The 18052-nt window shown below is 42.3% G+C and overlaps 1 pseudogene across 1 annotated transcript; it reads right to left on the reverse strand.

Annotated features, from left to right (window-relative positions):
• Positions 1-4776: 4776 nt before the first annotated feature.
• On the reverse strand, positions 4777-17119 carry LOC106602626 (uncharacterized; annotated as a pseudogene). Its single transcript, XR_014392111.1, has 6 exons — positions 16619-17119; positions 15982-16112; positions 15621-15782; positions 12105-12269; positions 6248-6359; positions 4777-6135 (listed from the first exon to the last, which is right to left on the reverse strand). The product of XR_014392111.1 is annotated as an uncharacterized LOC106602626 (transcript).
• Between the last annotated feature and the right edge of the window lie 933 nt (positions 17120-18052).

An 18052-nucleotide genomic window follows, 5' to 3' on the forward strand; every position in this document is an offset into this window, starting at 1 on the left:
GGTAGACCTACCAATTAGTTAGTGCTTTTACTGATAACAATTGTATTTATGAATGTATATGATTTATAAAACAGGTCGTTTGGATCCTGGGAGTTATAGCACCACAATCCCCGCATTCCACTGGTAATGCTGGTTAACAGTTCCATTAGATTTATCAAAGCATAGTCAGTCAATTTATAAACTTAATCTCCCCTGGAAAAAAAGTGTATAGACAATATTTCCCCATGCTACTAGCATAGCATTTGGTTCCGTACAGTAGGGGCTAATGCGTGTTTATAGTTTCCTGTCATTTCAGCTGCTTGATGTGATTGTATGTAGCTGGCTGGTTAGCTAGCAAAGGATAAGTAACAGTAGCCTAGCTATCCTCCATAACTAGCTAACGTTATATTATTGACTTGACAGTTAGCTGGGTTTTGCCTATTTAACAAATCTTTCTTTGATGGAGTTCTTTTTGCCCATTTATAAATGATTATTTATTGAAGTTCTTGTCATCATTGAACCTCTGCTTGCTAGTAATGATTTGTTTAGTATAGCGACGTGGAATGGATAGAATGGGTCAAAACATCCCAAAATAATTACCAACCAACCTGTTTGGTTAGCAACTTCATAACTAACAGGCTTTTGCCGGAACTACATCGTCTGGTGGAAGGATGAAATTAAACAAATTTACTTTATGCATTTTTATTTACTCAAATTTACACTTAATGAAAACATGTTGGCAACCATTTTATTAATACAATAAGGCCCTTGAACACGAGGATTATCGTGTGCCCTAAGTCGGGAGTTAGCACATGGTAATTGTTCTCATGCTTTATTGCTTAGTTATACAACGGGTGGGTCTAATCCTGGATGCTGATTGGTTAAAACTGCGTTCCAGCCCGTGTCTATTTCACAAGATACCACCGGCTAAGGCTATGATGCTGAAATGCCTATTTACTGTTCCATCTCACTGCACAATCCACTGTCTCATCAGCCCAGCCAGGCAATTTATAAGCATCTAGACATCATCTCCCCTTTCTTTTAAACTAGCATTTGGAAGAGATTTGTATAAACCTTGCTCTCGGTCTCTCCAACCTTTGCAACATCGTTTCAATATTAAAATTCAATCTCCATTTGAGGATTAACACATCAGGATGGACAGAGTTTTTCAGCCAGTCGAAATTATGAATTACCATAATTTTTATGCAGCTACTTTCATGTAGCCAGTTTGCAGTCTTTCCAGCTTCAGTTTGAAGTGATTGTGTTGGCTAGTTCCTCTGAAAAGTGTCCTGACGAGAGAGCACATTTTCTATGCTAGGCTGAAATCGTGCATCATTAGCTCATTGTTATGGATGTAACCATAAATGTCACTAGAAAACAGCTGAAGCAAATGCAAATATAGCTACTTTGCTGTTGTTCTGGCTGCACTGTTTGACGTGACTGTGTTAGCCGTAGTTGGCTAGCTAGCAAGCAAGAGATAAGAAAGTTGCCAGACAGTATGGCATAAGAACACTTGGAACAAACGACTGGGTCGTGTACATAGATATAGAACAAAAAAGATTGACTGGGCCGCGTCTCTGGCAATCTAACCGATTAGAATGAACGACCAGCCGGATTGGATTGCAACGCTAGATTTGTGTTGGGACTATAGCCAGTGAAAGGAACCAAAATATTCAAATGATTGACATATCATTAAATGTTATTTTGATGAATTTATTCATACTATCTATACTGCTCAAAAAAATAAAGGGAACACTTAAACAACACAATGTAACTCCAAGTCAATCACACTTCTGTGAAATCAAACTGTCCACTTAGGAAGCAACACTGATTGACAATAAATTTCACATGCTGTTGTGCAAATGGAATAGACAACAGGTGGAAATTATAGGCAATTAGCAAGACACCCCCAATAAAGGAGTGGTTTGGCAGGTGGTGACCACAGACCACTTCTCAGTTCCTATGCTTCCTGGCTGATGTTTTGGTCACTTTTGAATGCTGGCGGTGCTTTCACTCTAGTGGTAGCATGAGACGGAGTCTACAACCCACACAAATGGCTCAGGTAGTGCAGCTCATCCAGGATGGCACATCAATACGAGCTGTGGCAAGAAGGTTTGCTGTGTCTGTCAGCGTAGTGTCCAGAGCATGGAGGCGCTACCAGGAGACAGGCCAGTACATCAGGAGACGTGGAGGAGGCCGTAGGAGGGCAACAACCCAGCAGCAGGACCGCTACCTCCGCCTTTGTGCAAGGAGGAGCAGGATGAGCACTGCCAGAGCCCTGCAAAATGACCTCCAGCAGGCCACAAATGTGCATGTGTCTGCTCAAACGGTCAGAAACAGACTCCATGAGGGTGGTACGAGGGCCCGACGTCCACAGGTGGGGGTTGTGCTTACAGCCCAACACCGTGCAGGGCGTTTGGCATTTGGAAGAGAACACCAAGATTGGCAAATTTGCCACTGGCGCCCTGTGCTCTTCACAGATGAAGCAGGTTCACACTGAGCACATGTGACAGACGTGACAGTCTGGAGACGCCGTGGAGAACGTTCTGCTGCCTGCAACATCCTCCAGCATGACTGGTTTGGCGGTGGGTCAGTCATGGTGTGGGGTGGGGTGGCATTTCTTTGGGGGGCCGCACAGCCCTCCATGTGCTCGCCAGAGGTAGCCTGACTGCCATTAGGTACCGAGATGAGATCCTCAGACCCCTTGTGAGACCATATGCTGGTGCGGTTGGCCCTGAGTTCCTCCTAATGCAAGACAATGCTAGACGTCATGTGGCTGGAGTGTGTCAGCAGTTCCTGCAAGAGGAAGGCATTGATGCTATGGACTGGCCCGCCCGTTCCCAAGACCTGAATCCAATTGAGCACATCATGTCTCGCTCCATCCACCAACGCCACGTTGCACCACAGACTGTCCAGGAGTTGGCGGATGCTTTAGTCCAGGTCTGGGAGGAGATCCCTCAGGAGACCATCCACCACCTCATCAGGAGCATGCCAGGCGTTGTAGGGAGGTCATACAGGCATGTGGAGGCGACACACACTACTGAGCCTAATTTTGACTTGTTTTAAGGACATTACATCAAAGTTGGATCAGCCTGTAGTGTGGTTTTCCACTTTAATTTGGAGTGCGACTCCAAATCCAGACCTCCATGGGTTGATAAATTGGATTTCCATTGATTATTTTTGTGTGATTTTGTTGTCAGCACATTCAACTATGTAAAGAAAAAAGAATTTAATAAGATTATTTCATTCATTCAGATCTAGGATGTGTTATTTTAGTGTTCCCTTTATTTTTTTGAGCAGTATATTTCATCCTTCCACGGGCTATTGTCCTGACACAAATCTAGTGTTGCTACCCAATCCGGCTGGTCGTTCATTCTATCGGTGAGGTTGCCAAAGACACAACTCTTCTCTCTTATCAAATCGCTAACAGTGACAGAAAAATCAGTAACAGAATGACTGAATTTGCCACAATAGGAAATCATAGTAGTCTCAAAACAGTTACAGTAAAGAAAAGTATAGTTCAGTACAGTAGAGCACACATGAGTAGAGTACAATATAATGTAATATACTCTACTGGACTTTTCTTTACTGTACTCTTCTGAACTATACTGTGCTGTCCAAACCTGTGAAACATACTGTAGATGTCTATGATTGGTACAGATTTGGTCCTGTCTTGATCAACCAAATTTGGTCTTGTTTGGGAGCGGAGCTTATTAGAATAATACTCAAACATGCAAAGGAGGATTAAATTTTTCTACCTTTGTGTACCTATTCAGCATACATCACCATGAAGAGAATAGCACTCATAATTATGCATACATTTCTGTATAGTACAGATCAAGGACCCATGATGTAATTATCTTACTGTCATTCTGTTACTGGGTGTTGATTCACTTCACTTACTGTAGTTCAATTACCTAAATAGGTTTTTTTCAAACTCAAGGTGTCATCTCATAGCTGACACCTCATTCTTTCTGCAGACATATTTGAATCTTAATTTGGAGTAGATATTTAAAAGTTTTTGGAAAACGCAGTAACAAAAAACAGTCATCCTTTTACCAAACTTTGTATCTGCCCTGTTCCTCAAGTAAATGTTTCAGTAAAAGTGTCAGGCAATTATTAAAAGTAGACTTCTGCATATAGGTGTATGGTTTGTTAAACTTGGCAATCAATGGTTTTTGCTTGGCATACATTTTAAAGTGAAAAAGTGCATCTCAGCCTCCAGTATTTATGCTGCAATTGTTTGTGTCTGTTATATCTGGAGTATTTCTCCTGTCTTATCCGGTGTCCTGTGTGAATTTAAATATGCTTCCTCTAATTCTCTCTCCCTCTCCCCTCCCGGAGGACCTGAGCCCTGGGACAGCCCTGTTGTGCTGCTGCTCCAGTTTCAACTGTTCTGCCTGCGGCTATGGAACCCTGACCTGTTCACCAGACGTGCTGCCTTGTCCCAGACCTGCTGTTTTTGACTCTCTCTCTATCACACCTGCTGTCTATAACTCTGAATGCTCGGCTATGAAAATTTACTCCTGAGGTGCTGTCCTGTTGCACCCTCTACAACAACTGTGATGATTATTATTATTTGACCCTGCTGGTCATCTATGAACATTTGAACATCTTGCCATGTACTGTTATAGTCTCAACCCGGCACAGCCAGAAGAGGACCCCTCAGAGCCTGGTTTCTTCCTAGGTTCCTGCCTTTCTAGGGAGTTTTTCCTAGCCACTGTGCTTCAACATCTGCATTGCTTGCCGTGTGTGGTTTTAGGCTGGGTTTCTGTATAAGTACTTTGTGACATCGGCTGATGTAAAAAGGGCTTTATAAATACATTTGATTGATTATCAGCATCACTGTTACCGTGGAATTGCACACTACATACATCTTCAGTACTTCATGTCAAGTAAAGTGAATTAAGGCACTATCATTATCTCACTATAAAACACCAGTATCAAACAGAACAAAGTTGACACTTCATCAGTGAAGTATTTTTACAGACACCATATCATCTATTCTGCCTCATCATACTCATTATTTCCTCAGTTCACCTCATCCAGTTCCCTACTACATCCAAAACCAACAGAATTAACTACAAACTAACTAGTACTACTACATGCCACTATTCATGGGCCATGTGCATTTCCTGTTGGTGTATCCTGAGGTAGCTCCTCTCTGAGAACCTCTTCCCACAGTGCGTACAGGCAAACGGCCTCTCTCCCTTGTGGATCTTCAGATGCATCTTCAGCTGGTGCTGGTGGGAGAACTTATTCTCACACTGGGATAGCTGCAGGGTTTCTCCCCTGTGTGGACCCTCTGGTGCCTCTTCAGGTTGGACGAGTGGGAGAAACTGGCCTGGCACAAGTGGCAGCCGAAAGGTTTCTCCCCTGTGTGGACCCTCTGGTGCCTCTTCAGGTTGGACGAGTGGGAGAAACTGGCCCGGCACAGGTGGCAGCCAAATGGCTTCTCCCCCATGTGCATCCTCTGATGGATTTCCACCTGTTGGGGGAAACTGAAGGCTTTCCCACAGAATGAACACGAGAATCGCTTCTCTTTGCCACCAGATCTGCTGATAGTGTTACTACTACTGTCATTTGTCAATGGTCTTGTGTGGCCATTTAGTGTTGAGGCACTGGCATTGTCTGAGGTCTGATTTAACATTAGGAGAGTGTGAGGAGGATGAAGGTCAGGGAGTGTCTGTGTTGTCCCAGGGTCCATGTTCCAGTTGATAGATCCTATAGAAGGCAGGCTGAAGGCAGCACCTGTTAGGGGGTTAACCTGAGGCGCCATCAGTCTCTCTGAATCACAACTATAGGAGCAGGACGGAGCATCGCTAGCTGAGTCTGTGTCTGTTCTCTCCTGCCGCATTCGGACACTTCCTCGTCCCCGCCGTGGACCAAATCTATGCTTCGTCCTGGTCGCAGCCAATCTGTTGTCATGGAGACTAAATCCGGATGTTGTTTTGTGTTCGACTGTCCGTTTCTGGTTGTGGTTAACAGTGTTGTTCCCCAGCCCAGAGTTGAGGATGCTGTCCCATCCACTGACCTCCACTATGTCACTTCTGGTCTTTGCCTGCTCAGAGATGTCATCACCTGGGACATTGGCTGCACTGGTCTGGGAATCCAAGATGGCCACCCAGTCTCCTTTGTTAGGCTCTAGCCAACCACCTGCAGGAAGAGGTTACAAAATAGACTTAATAGACAAAATAATAGCCAGGCGCATCACTATTCCCATTGAAGATCTATTACTGTATGTAGGCTATATGTATTTCTCCCTTACCTTGCTCCCCCATCTTTAGTCCACTCAGCAGGTCAATGCTCTCTGGTCCATCTTCTATTGTCTCCTGTTTGACCAGCAGCAGATCAGGCTTCCCATCCTCCATGTCTACTGACTGCAATAGTAAAGGTTGGCTTTAGTTGGCACTATTTGGTTTGGACGTGTATCATTGAAAGGCATGTATGCAGACGACACTTATGTATTTGTTATTTGGATCCCCATCAGCTTTTGCAGAAGCAGCAGCTACTCTTCCTGGGGTCCACAAAAAACACAAAGGACGACAAGTAACAAAGCACTTATACAGTGGTAGACAAGGACAGTCACACAAATGTAAAATTCGATATACAAACAATACAACTAAAACATGGTGTGTCTGTATGTGTGTCGCCACAGTCCACGCTGGTCAATGAGATGCTTGAGTAATTGGAGGTGGGCGTACCATGCGATTATGGCTCAGTATAATACTGCGCATTGCCGTGAATTCGTTTTGCACTTGGACTGAAGAGACCCGTGGTGGCATGTCTTGTGGGGTATGTATGGGTGTGTGAGCTGAATGTTATTTGATTATGCAATCTGGAATTTTCATCACAGTAATACTTCGGATGAAAACTAGAATAGAAGCAGTTCATCTCTCGTCAACCCTTTAGGGCTCCCGAGTGGCGCAGCGGTCTAAGGCACTGCATCTCAGTGCAAGAGGCATCACTACAGACCCTGGTCCGATCCCGGGCTGTATCACAACCGGCCGTGATCGGGAGTCCCATAGGGACGGCGCACAATTGGCCCATTGTCATCCGGGTTGGGAGGGTTTGGCCGTCATTGTAAATAAGAATTTGTTCTTAACTGACTTGTCTAGTTAAATAAAGGTTAAATAACATTTAAAAAATAAAACCCTTAACCATGAAAGACTGGCATGCATGTTGTTGACGTTAGTGCAGTTAAGGGCGAGGCGTGCTGCTCTGTTTTGAGCCAGCTGCAGCTTTGCTAGGTCTTTCTTTGCTACACTTGACCATATTACCAGACAGTAATCAGGATGGGCCAAGACCAGACCCTTAACAGCTGATTTTACAGTACAGTTGATTTGTGTCAAAAACAACAGACATACCCCTCCCCATCCTCACAACAACTCTGTCATTATGACTTGACCATAAGAGTGTCCGGAAGTAATTTAGCCATTCATTGTAGTTATAGCGATCTGTAGAGTTGCTATTTACGCAAGTTTTCTTGTGTCAATTAACTTGTGACATTCCTGGATTACTCATTATACTAATAGTCAGTTGAAAAAAGGTTAAGGGTACAGGACTGTAAATATCTGGCTGTGTTGGCAAAATCCCTACATATCCCATCGAGCCGAGCGGGGGGAGGCTTCCCGTTGTCACAGTTCCAAGACCAGTCAGAAACGTCCAGCTAACCCTACGCCAATGATGCCGGTGGATCTCAAAACTGAACTTGGATCCACGTTAAGTAGCAATGATATCCTTTACCACCGTCGTCTTATGACAGACATCTCAAACCAGATATGACTATTCAACAAAACAATACATAAGTTTTTCCCCAGCTAATTTCTTAATTACATGATTGTATCACTAGCAAAGGAGTTTTGAAGATGAGGGTGCAGTATTTATGAAGTTTGGCATATTTCAGCTAGCCAGCTAGTTTAGCCCACTGAGGTATAAGAACGGTTTAGCCAGGGATAACGAGCTCGGGCCTAGTGTACATGTGCAACATCTGGGCCCACATGCACACTAGGCTAATTAAGGAGAGGTTGTAGTTTGTATGTCCTGATTAGTCATTGAAATGATTGGCAATATCAAAAGGTTTTGTTATAAATGACCCATCAAAATGAGCGATGGAGAAGAATTGGGATTTCTGCTCATGATATCATTTAAGGTACTCAAGTCTTTTTTCCATTGCGTTTTATGTCATTTATCTTAGTTTGGTAAGTTATGTAAAAAAAAATACATTTTTAAAAAAATCTACATTTACAGTATGTCAACCAATCAGCTGAGCAGCATGACTTTTTTGCCACCTCTTTTGCATAATTTATTTGAACTAGTTTTGTCACGATACCAACATTTAACAAACGATACAATACCAGGCCAAGTATCACGATACCAAATAGTATCACAATACCATGGTGGGGAAATAAATAAAAAATGTGTGGCTTAGCATCCTGTGCTAAACCACATCGAAAGTTATTAACATTTTTCAAAAATATCTCCAAAAACATGTCACTGAAATTCATACTTCGATACAACACATTGTACTTAACCTCAGTGTATAATAGAATACTGCATAGAATGGCTGATTTGCTCATATTTGCAAAGGCCTACCTGTGATTTAGCTGGAGGAATGGGAGGAAGGAATAGATGCGCAGGAAGAGCGGACAGAGAGAAGCAGGTGAGTGAGGGCTGATAGGGGATGAGGCTGGCTGATGTGATATGCCCATGAAAGTGAAGTGGACATTATTGGACCTGCTTATACAAGACACTCTGTGTGCAATAATAGTGTTTCACCTGATTTTTTTTAATGACTGTGTCATCGCTGTACCACACACATACAGTTATCTGTAAGGTCCCTCAGTCGAGCAATGAATTTCAAACACAGATTCAACCACAAAGACCAGGGAGGTATTCCAATGCCTCACAAAGAAGGGCACCTGTTGATAGATGGGTAAAAAATTTAAAAAAAAGCAAACATTGAATATCCCTTTGAGCATGGTGAAATTATTAATTACACTTTAGATGGTGTATCAATACACCCAGTCACTACAAGATACAGGTGTTCTTCCTAACTCAGTTGCCGGAGAGGAAGGAAACCACTCGGGTATGTAACCATGAGGCCAATGGTGACTTTAAAACATCAACAACCTTGTAGTTACTCCACAATACTAACCTAATTGACAGTGAAAAGGAAGCTTGTACAAAATAAAAAAATATTCTAAAACATGCATCCTGTTTGAAACAAAGCACAAAATAAATACTCTTAGAGACTTATGCAGAAAGACGCACAGCTATAATCTCTGCCAAAAGTGCTTCTACAAAGTATTGACTCAGGGGTGTGAATAGTTCTGTAAATGAGTTATTTCTGTATTTCATCTTCAATACATTTGCAAAAAAATGTCTAAACATGTTTTCTTATTGTCATTATAGGATATTGTGTGTACATGGGTGAGAAAAAATATATAGTTAATCCACTTTGAATTCAGAGTGTAACAACAAAATGTGGAATAGGTCAATAGGCATTAATACTTTCTGGAGGCACTGTAATTAATATGGGCTATTCTTAGCCCTTTCCTGGGTAGCTTAGCTGAGATGGACATAATATGGAGAGAAAAATAATAACATTGTTTAGCTAAGTCAGTCAATCAGGCACTTGTGAGTGACAGTTGGTGTGTGTGTGATGTGGGGCTGAAGCTACTGACCCGGAAGCTTGGCTCTCTCACTCCTCCCAAGCTTTTGTGACGGAGGGTGGACAATGAGCTTGTCGTAGCAGATGTAAGCAATGTCCCCATGCTATCTGGCAGCTTTCATAGCTGGGATAAGTTCTTTCTGCCTCTGACGCACAGTCATCGTTTAGGAAGATGTTGGCTCCTCTCAAGTTCTTGGCTCTCTCCAGAACAGCCATCTTGTCCTTGAACCTTAGGAACTTGAGCACGATCAGACTGGGTCTGTCACCTGGGCTGGTTATAGGTTTTCCAGAACTGTGGGTGTGCTCCACATCAATCTTCTTTTGATCCATCTGCAGATTTTCAGTGATCATTTTCTCACTGTGTACACTCTGGTATGCCATCCACAACAATGTTATTCCTCCTGGATTGTCCCTCTAGATAATCTTTTCCCAGTCATCTGTAATAGTGATTCACAAACACTCCTGATGTCATCTCGAGTGGACTTACAGTTTGTTGTCATCTTGCTGCAAATCTCTTCCATGACATTCACCTCTCCCTGGTCAGATCGTCCATTCTTTTGTTAGTGGAATCCACCAGTATTGGGGAAAAGCTCTTCAAGCCATTTTTCTGTTGCTGTAACAATTGCTTGTAGACATATTTTTTGTTGATTTACACTGTTTACAACCTTCTTTGACTTTGGGCGACATAATAGTAGCAACGTAGGCTAACGCTGGTAACTTACTCCACGCAATTCCAGCCAGCACAGCTCGCATGGCCGATGGAAACAGCAACAAACAGCTGGGATTTAAACAGCCACAAGTTCAGGACTATCCGAGGACTGCGTTGCAGTCTGTGTTCAAAATGTCAAAGAAACCTGGCTAGCTTGATAGCTAGCAGCTAGGCTAGCTTGATAGCTAGCAGCTAGGCTAGCTGCGTCGCCAAGCAGCAGCTCTTCAGACTTTAGCTTTTGGCAGTGTCCCAGGACAGATAGTATCGGCCCCCAGCAACTGAGCTAACCACGTCGCAGGATCCAAATTAAAGAGGTAGTGTTAGGGTTGAACTGGCTATTTGTTTGCATAACCTATATAATATACCGGGGAAGCTATGCTACAATATTAAGTATATAAACTACGGATAAGTCAACTGCTGAAGACAAGAACTACACCCGGCGACAGGAAGTGCGTCACGAGGATGGGACCAGCCTGCATGCCAGCGATAAGATGAGTAAGTTTAAACCACGCTCATCCTCGCTCTGACAGGCCAGCAATGAGCGGGAACTTTCTCTGTCAGAGTATATAAGGGAGAACAAAGGATGTGACGTTCTCTTCGCTGTCTTGCCCTGCGTGGTGTTACAGTGAGACCGTATATACGAACAACATATTTACCATTCAGGTGTTTGCAATAATTAAAGAACAAAGAAAACATGAGTTACTCTTTGCTAAATAATTTGTTCTAATACCAGATTCGAATTGACGTGACCCGACAGTAGGCTAGTTAAAAAAAAAAGTCAAAAGGAAAACTTCTTCACAAACTTAAAAAAATAAAAATTTGCGCCCTCTCGTTCCACATGCGTTGCGCTCTGATGACATCACTCTGCAAGCACTCAGGGGTGTGCATTGCCACAACTGTTGACCAGGCTGCTAGAGCTGCAATCTGACTTTGATGCCTACAGAGAGACCTGGTTGATTTAAAATGTGTAATTAATTGCGGGCAAGACTAAATACATGTTCTCTAATTCTCGCAATTTCTTTCAGATGGACTACATTTCATTGGGTTCCCGCCTATAAATATCTAGGCATTTGGATTGACAAAGATTGAATGTTTAAAAAAAGTTATGGATGAGCTAGTTAAAAAGCTAAGATTGAAAGTGGGATTCTTTTTTAGAAATAGATCTTTCCTTTCCCTAAATAGCAGAAAGCAGATTGTACAGTCAACAGTCAACTGCCAGTTCTCGACTTTGGTGCCACCATTTACAAGATTGCAGCAGCCACTAGTTTTAAACCTTCAGATGCTGTCCACTATAGCTCCATTCGTTTTATCACAGGTGACAGTTTTAATATACACCTCTGCATCCTGTATCAAATTGGCTGGTCCTCATTAAAGTCTCATGGATCCCTTCATTACTCATTTGTGTTTACAAAGCTCAACTACACAAACTTCCAACTTAACTAACTTTGTTGTTCAAGTATAAAAACATGAGATAACCAACCCTGTGAACAGGTTTGAGTAACTCTTGAGGTTCCTTTGGTCTCCACTGAACTAGGTAAATCCACTTTTTGTTTTAATGCACCTCTTTGCTTGAACCAACTACGAAATACATTACAATTTGGATGTTCTGGTGCCGCTCTGTCTACATAGCTTTATTCATTATAATCTAAAAGGCTAAACTGATCCTAGCTATTCTGCTCTGAGAGGCTTTGTGGATACGAGCCATGACATAAACATGCAGACAGTAGTTTACAGTGGGCTCACCTCAGTGAGATTGTGTGTGGTCCTGTGCTGCTCAGCTGGTTCCTCTGTGGGTTCAGGAGGAGGTGTAGTCTGGTTGTCCTCCATGACCATGGTCCCCTCAGGGTTCCCCAGACCCTCCTCACACCCCTCCTCCTTCACCAGCAGAACCTCTGGACCCTCCTCCTCCTGGAAGAGACAGGTGATACAGATTACACAGACATACTCCCTCAGGTACGTACACACAGATAATAAACACACTGTCAACATGGAGTGTTTACCCATCCCCACTACATTTGAGTCCTATACTGTAGTTATAGAATTACTTCATTATTGTTAAAACCATCATGGTGGACATAAATATGTTGTGGGTAAAACAAGTCAGCTATAAGTCAAAAGTAACCAACAGACAAACCTGACTAAACTATTTTGACGTGTACAGTAGGTGTTTGTGTAGGTATATTTAGTAAGTGTATATTGGTTATAAAGCGCTATCAGAATATGCAGAATAGGGTGAGATCAGATGTGATGTATACTAAAGAGAGTCTCAATGAAAGTCTGCATGAAAAGTCCCATTTTGTGTTTATTAAAACACAAGTTTTAAATACACCATATGAAAACCACACATACACGTCTCAACTAGAAATCTGCATGATAAACTCAATTTTCTCATTAAAAGTGTCTTGGGAAAGAAATTAAGTAGTTGAATGGAAGTAATGAAATAGGCATTTGTGAACACACAGTACAAACACAATATATACCTTTTTAGACTTATATATGCCTAGGGCTGGGCAATATGGCTTAAAAAATCAGCTCCAATTTTTCAAACTTTTGGTTCATTTATCTCAATTTTCTAAAGTTCTCTCTAAATAAGCTTTGTTGCACAATTAAAAGGTCAATACAATTCATTTCAAACAGTCATAAATAAATCAGGGCTTGTAAAATTATACCTACTGTAGGCTAAATACAAGCCTTCCACAACCATAAGACCCACTAATAATGTAATTATTTTATCAAAATAGTTTAAACTGCTTTTTTGTTGTTGCAATAATCACTGATCTAGCTTTCAAGTCTATGAAAATGCCATTTTTGTTAAACATTTTAACAGAACCATCCACATTCACTAATAATGACTAGCCTCTTGAAGCAGGCATTATAGAAAATGAACACAGGTCTCAAACAATCTCTCAAGCCCAAGCCCACGTGCTAGTGAGTAGCCAGCTAATATTTAGATTTAAAGTCTAGCCAACTTCAAATCAAAGTTTATTGGTTAACTTGGATCTATTTGCTTGCTACCAAGGTTGAACTGTTGTGATTTCACCCTCCTGTCCATCTCCAACTGTTTGAACAACATGGCCTGTTCACTTTGTTTTGGTGTTGAAATCAAGTGGGTTACCTGCATAAGAAGATGCTTATTTCTCAGAATGAGAACAAGTTGCCAATTCCTTTTTTAATGCTCATTGCACATTTATAAAACACACACTGGCTAAAATACTGGTAGCGGTACGTGGTAACACAAGGCCGAGCACACGACAGAACTGAGCATTCATTTTCCACAATCACGTTCATTGATACTCTCATTTTAGTAGGATCTGCTCTGTTCTACAATTTTGAGAAAAAAAAAATGGGTATTGTCAGAAAGGTTAAGTTATCTATCATCGTTGTTGTGAGTGGCAGGGGAGGGTTTGGTGTCTGTGTGCGAGTGGGAAGGTGCACAGTGCACACAGCCAGAAGGAGCGAAGGACACGAGACCAAAAAGACAGTGCCTTCAGAAAGTATTCACGCCGCTTGACTTTTTCCACATTTTGTTGTGTTACAGCCTGAATATTAAGACTGTGTGTCACTGGCCTACACACAATACCCCATAATGTCAAAGTGAAATTGTTTTTACAAATGTATTCAAAATGAATAGCTGAAATGTCTTTGTTATGGCAAGCCTAAATAAGTTCAGGAGTAAAAATGTGCTTAACAAGACATTTTGTAAATTTGATATTTCTGTATTTGCAAAAATGTCTAAAAACATTTTCACTTTTTCATTATGGGGTGTTGTGTAGATGGTTGAGATTTATTATTATTTTAATTCAGGCTGTAACAAAATGTGGAATAAGTCAATGGGTATGAATACTTTCTGAAGGCACTGTAGAACGCAAAAAAATTCTAAAAATAAAAACTAAATTATTGCGATACATGCATTTGAAACATTGCGTTAAAACATGAATTTGAATCACCCAGCCCTATATATGCCTTATATATCACACAATGTCTGGATGCAATATTCTACCCAGGAATATTCAACACTGATTCTGTTACTGTCGTTATTCCAAATGCGTCTGTGGATATTTTTCGTGCCAACAACAATGACAATTCATCTTTGTCTTTAATGCAGGGTTTGATACAACCGTCAGAAGCTATTGAGTGGAATGGTTGCTTTCTATGTTATAGAGTGGAATGTTTTTTCTGTTGGTGTATCCTGAGGTAGCTCCTCTCTGAGAACCTCTTCCTGCAGTGCGTACAGGCGAATGGCCTTTCTCCCGTGTGGACCTTCAGGTGCATCTTCAGCTGGCGTAAGAATCTCTTCTGACAACGGGGTCAGCTGTATTATTTCTCCCCTGTGTGGACCCTCTGGTGTCTCTTCAGGTGACCAGCCTGAGCGAAGGCCATGGGACACTGGGTACAGCTGAAGGGTTTCTCCCCCGTGTGGACCCTCTGGTGCCTCTTCAGGTCACCAGCTTGAGCGAAGGCCATGGGACACTGGGTACAGCTGAAGGGTTTCACCCCTGTGTGGACCCTCTGGTGAATCTCCACCTTCTGGGGGCAGCTGAAACCTTTGTTACAGAACATGCAGAGGAACCGTTTCTCTTTACTTTTGCCTGATGTTGCTCCCCCTCCCCGAGCCTGGGCTCTAGCTCTGTCATTTGAGTTCAATCCCTTATCGAAAAGGACGAGGTGGTGTGGATCAGTAGGCCCCATCGATCTGGACACTGGGTTGCGATCCCTAAACGTGTGTAAAGAGGAGTGGGTCGCGATATTTGGATTTGTCTCTAAGCTTTCCCTGTAATCTAAGAAATCTCTGCCCTGTGTGAGTCCATCTCCTAGGTGGCTATCTGCATTCCATGTGGGAGGAACGTCGCCCTCCACTTTCACAGTCCCTTCATCTACGCCCAGACACTTGCCTTTCTCATCTAGGCACCCTTCAGAGTATACACTACTACTGTACCGGTTCCAGTCCCCTCTAGACAGATCAGTCTGTGTCTCTAAACCCAAGGGCATGTTGCCAGGGTCCATCTCTGTAGCGTAAGAACAGGACGGATCATCACCTCCAGTGTCTAACGAGTCACCATCACCATGGGAATGAACAGTCCCCTGGCTCTGGTGAAATACAGGTAAATACTCTGAGTCAGGAGGACAGCCCAGTCTCCCCAGGCCCAGTCTCTCTGGGTCTGATCTGTGGTCAGATCCTCTGTGTAATTGCATTTGTGTTACAGTTAAAGTCTCAGTGTCTGTCTCTGACTTGAGGACGTCGATCGGCGTTCCACTGACCTCCGTGATGCTGTGTCGGGTCCTGGGCTGCGCAGTGGTGGGGTTTTCTGTGGCTACAGGGGGCGCTCCAGCTGCTCCATTCTGGATGTCTCTGCTGTGCCATGGGTCCTCCTTTCCTTCAGACCTCTCCTGCTTGACCCCAGGACCTGCAGCCTCTGTAGACTGACACCAGAAGAGTGGAGGTTAAAAACGGTACATGAGTTAAGTTGGATAACAATGTCGTAAGGAAATCTCACAAACTCCCCTATGGCAGATAAATGAGGATGTACATGTATGCAAGTGGATAGATGAGGGGAGCCTTTCTGAAATAAACTGGTCACATATTTAATGTAACACTTTAATGTAACACTATTACACTAACCTCTATCACGATAACGTTCTGGGTTGAGGTTCCACTCCCCTCATCAACAGTGATTGGTTGGTCATCTCTGCATGTATTGTGTCTGGCTGGCTTCACAAAGCTCCTGTGTCCTCCAGTGAGATGTCTTTCACCTGAGAGAATGATTGGGGGAAAATAAGAGGTTTAGGTACCGTCAATAGTCAACAGAATATTGTACACTATTGACACTGTCGTCTAGAATTGGCAAGGATGTAAGTTATCACTTCTTGATATAATATTTATTGATCGGTGTATTATATTCCATGCATAACATTGTTTTCATTGAGTAAATAGAAAACGCAGTAAATCAAGAATCTGTTTAGAATATGATATTATGTCTTTGCACAAGATAGCTTACTAATCAGGGGAATTATTTCACACCATCCAACAACTGACCAAGACCCAATTCTGGATAATACATCTGAACACAGAGCGGAATGGGGCGTCAGTCACTGAGCAATTTATGAACTGCGACAGTCAATGAGCTATTTATGAACTGCGACAGTCAATGAGCTATATATGAACAGCGACAGTCACTGAGCTATATATGAACAGCGACAGTCACTGAGCTATATGAACGGCGACAGGCTGCTCAGCTTCGGCCTTCTGCAAAATGTACCTCTTGCCATTCTTCTGTGTCGGTCGAGGATCTTGACACTACTGGGACTAGCAACGGCGCGCTCCCGTGCCACCTTCAGTTCCAGTAGTTGCAGTTTCCTTTGCAATGACCTGTTTTCTTTCTGGCTTTGAGTCATTTCCAAACGAAACACTGCATAATCGTCGTCTACGAGTTTACAGATCTCTACCACAGCTGCGTTCGCTAGCACCTCCATGATGGATGCTATTTGTGTGTGAAAAACCATACAGTTAGCCATTGTTAGCTAGCGTAACGTTACTTAGCAACTAGTTAGCGTTACATAGATAACATCCATTAACCAAGTCCTGTCTTCAACGCAAATTAAACACTAGATGGGGTACGTATGTGATGCTGTGCAGTTAAATTAGTCATATTTTGAGTTCTATGATGTTAAACGTATTCATAACAACAATAAAACCTCTAACGTGGAAATTGCTCATAGTCACTGTTCACTTCCGTTTACTTCTTCTTCTCTGGTATAGTGCCAGTCGGTTTTAAATAGAACGTTGTGGGCGCCTGTGGTGAAAACAACCCGTGGTTACCTCACAGCAAAAACTTGACATTTTTCACACGGAATTTTGTTGTCTGCTTGTTTTAGTCCACTACAAAACTAAATTTAAGAAAATTACAACATGTCTAAAGATTACATTGCCAGCTCCCAAGCATTCTCACTATTTAGAAAAACGTAATATTGTTCTTCACTCAAGCCCCTCTTCATGAAGGCGCTAACATTAGCGAGCTAGTTACCAACCTTAACATTAAACTAGCCAAGACCAACAACACACTATAAAGCTACAAGTAGTGTGTGGAGTTACAAACGGACTATCCGAAAACGAGTTAAATGTCTTACCTGTGATTACATTTTTGCCACACACATAGCTAAGTGTAGCCCCCCCTTCTAATTTCCTTAATTTTGTCACTAGAGTCAAATACTTTCTGTGGCACACATCAGAGTCAAATACTTTCTATAGTACAAACTTCTCGTCAGGATAGGCAGCGGAAATTAATAATTAATGTATGTGTGTTATATTAAACATAGAGGAAGGAGTAAAATGTAGGCAAGCAATAAACATTTCAGAACAACTACTAGTCAAATAAGACATGGGAGAAATTACGTTTACATTTTAGTCATTTAGCAGACGCTCTTATCCAGAGCGACTTACAGTAGTGAATGCATACATTTCATTTCATGCATTTTTTTTGTACTGGCCCCCCGTGGGAATTGAACCCACAACTCTGGCGTTGCACACACCATGCGAGCCACACCGAAGACCGAGAGATGACGAATTTTGGCAAAGACATTTATTCATAGAAGAATACACTTGAAACAAATAGCCAAACTGAAAACTGCAGACATTACTAGCCATACATTTTTTTTTTATGAAACGCAGCCTGACGTGATGATTGACAGCTGCC

The sequence above is a fragment of the Salmo salar genome, chromosome 04 (genome assembly GCF_965601325.2).
Source record: "Salmo salar chromosome 04, fSalSal1, whole genome shotgun sequence".
In the NCBI taxonomy this organism is placed as follows: Eukaryota; Metazoa; Chordata; class Actinopteri; order Salmoniformes; family Salmonidae; genus Salmo; species Salmo salar.